At 30.6% G+C, this 2,765-nt stretch overlaps 1 pseudogene; it reads left to right on the forward strand.

The window, feature by feature from the left end:
* Positions 1–386: 386 nt before the first annotated feature.
* Positions 387–1,874, forward strand: LOC149538825 (uncharacterized; annotated as a pseudogene).
* The last annotated feature ends 891 nt before the right edge of the window (positions 1,875–2,765 follow it).

Genomic DNA, 2,765 nt, shown 5'->3' on the forward strand with positions numbered 1-2,765 from the left:
CATTTTTCTCTTTCCTCTATAGTTATTTTCTCATGGATGATGAACTATAAAAATCAAACCAAATGTTAATATTGGTAATGCTCTAATATGCATTTATGCAAAATGCCATAAAATCCACACAACATACCAAGTGTTTGACAAAATGGTTTAGAGAAATGTTATCTCATGGACTACAATGATTGCAGGGTATGTTTAGAATGGATACAATAGTAAGGCTTTGAATTTTTTTCATCGAATGAAATCGGTTGTCATGCCTCCTAATCGAGTCGTAATGTTGAATACTATGCTGGCATGTACTGAATTAGGTGACCTAGATCAAGCAAAGGCTTTACATGGTTATGGTAAAAGTCATTTTCTCTTTGTAGCCAAAATTTTGTGTTCTCAAGATGAATATGATAGCAGGATCTTATGAAATAATTATACTAGGATGGATTCTAGATGAGGAAAACAATTTTTTTTTAAAGGAGAAAACTAAATAACAATGAGGAGCAAGAACAAGAAAACATGGGTCATACCCTTGACCCCATTTTTGCCTATCCTTCACACATGGGTTCTTTCAAAGCCCTAGCCATGGAAAGTTCTATGTTGGTAACAGGTGATATTGATGAGAATCAAAATATTTGGCATGGCTCACTACCTTGAACTGGGTTCTCTCTTACAACACAATACTATAGTAACTAACCTCTATTTTTATGGAGATTAATGTTATGAAAATAATTGTAGACATAGTTCTTATTATGAGAATTTTTTAAGTGGATCCTTGGATGGCACAATTTTAGTTGGGGATTCATATTTTTGGCTCCAATTAAAAACCATAAAGACTCACAAGAAGGGTGTTAATGATCTGACCACACCCTTCTGGGAATCTTACTCTCTTTGTTGGCAGGGATTTCCATTTGAGAATGTTTATTGTAATTAATACAAGATGTACTTTTACCAAAAGAGGCCAGTGTTATTGAGTTTAATTCAAAGGTTAGAGATATTTATTTTGTAGCTATCAAAGATGTGGTATTTGTTCACAATGCTAAAGATGAAAGGTTGCTTCATTCTCTACAGCATAGAAAGAGAGAAAATTGTGTTTCCCATTTGTGGTATGTTCTTTTTCTCGTAGTTTGACTCATTCTTTTATTTGAAATGTTTGATATCCTTATTCTGGATCCACTAGAGACAAACTCTATTATAATAGTTTTACAACCATGGAGGATTTCAACTCAAAACCTTACATGCTTAACTCTTTTTAGGATAGAACAAATTTATACTAACTAGTGGAGTGGATTCTACTACTTGGGGATGGGATTTAGCCTCTAGAAAGATTGTATTTTCTATAGAGAATACACATAGGAGTTGTATCAAAGGCCTTTCTCCACTTGGAGCAAAAACTAGTACTGAATCAGATAAAACTCTTTATCTTGTTGCATCATCATCATCGGATGGATCTATACAAATTTGGGATACCAAAATGGCATGTACAAAGAATCCAACCCTTATTTCTAAGGTTCACTCAAAAGCAGTAATCATGTGTCCTGCTGCATCCACTAAAAAATTCATAAAGAGTGTGTTTTCCATTCATTGAATAAGGAAAGAAATTTCATTTTGAAATAGAATGTCATAACAAATGGTGACTTTAGCAACACTTACATATGTTTATTTTGAATGTTTTTTATATTATCATTGATTTGACTTTTTCTCATTCATTTATTAGGGAATGGGTTCCCACTGGATGATAAAGATATGAAGAGTGAAGGCCTAAAATATAGTTCTCAAGGAAGTTCAAATCCTAGATTAATTAAGAAGAAAATTTCAAAAAACATCTTGGAATGGAAGGGAAAGAGGGCATGCAGAAGAATCATGTTGAAAAATATCTAACAAATTAGCAATGATGCTTACACAAGATGGGTGACTTCAATTGGTATGTAATTCTCCCACTTCCATTTACATTTTTTGTACTTTTCCAAATTATATACTTTGTACATGACTGACTATGGGATTGGATGGATGCTTTAGCTTCTATCCAATCCTCCTCTCCCCGGTTTCAAATTTTATTTTGATCTGCACTAGTGCCTTTCAATGATTTAAAAGTTTCAATCCATTATCTTGTAAAATAAGGCCTTTTCTTTATCAAGAAGAAGAAAGATATCAAAAAGTCTCTAGCAAACTAGTAATAGTGCTAGCACAAAATAGCTGACTTGAATTAATGTATAGGTTAAAATTACAAAGTTGAGTCACCTTACACTGAATTTGAGTATTTCTATCTAAAACTTAATTTTGTTCAAACATATGATCTTGATAAATTTATTCTAGCTAAGTTATATATGGTATCACACTTTTTTAATTAGAAAGGTCTATTAAATGCATGTTTTATACTAGTTAGTAACCAATTACTAAACAAAAACAATTATTTCAAAAAACTAATGTTTGAATTACTCTTACTATTTTTTATGATTTTTTTTAATAATATATAAACTCCATTTTATAGAGCTCAAAGTCAAGAATATTCACATATAGAGTTCATAGTGCTTTAATTAGATATAGTATTTTTTAATTAAAAACTTCTACAAGTACATATTTTAATATTAGGGAAGATGTCAATTTTGAGAAAGAAAAAATACTAAATCAAATCAATAAAAAATAAAAATTATATGATGTTCTAGAGGAGAAAGTCCTATTTTAGAATCTATAAGTTTTCTTTTGGTTGGAATAGAATTATTTTGAAAAATTATAATCCTAAACTTCATATATTTATACACATTTCATTAGTTTACTTC

This window comes from Cupressus sempervirens, chromosome 9 (genome assembly GCF_028749045.1).
Source record: "Cupressus sempervirens isolate cs-2001-9-10 chromosome 9, ASM2874904v1, whole genome shotgun sequence".
NCBI lineage: Eukaryota > Viridiplantae > Streptophyta > Pinopsida > Cupressales > Cupressaceae > Cupressus > Cupressus sempervirens.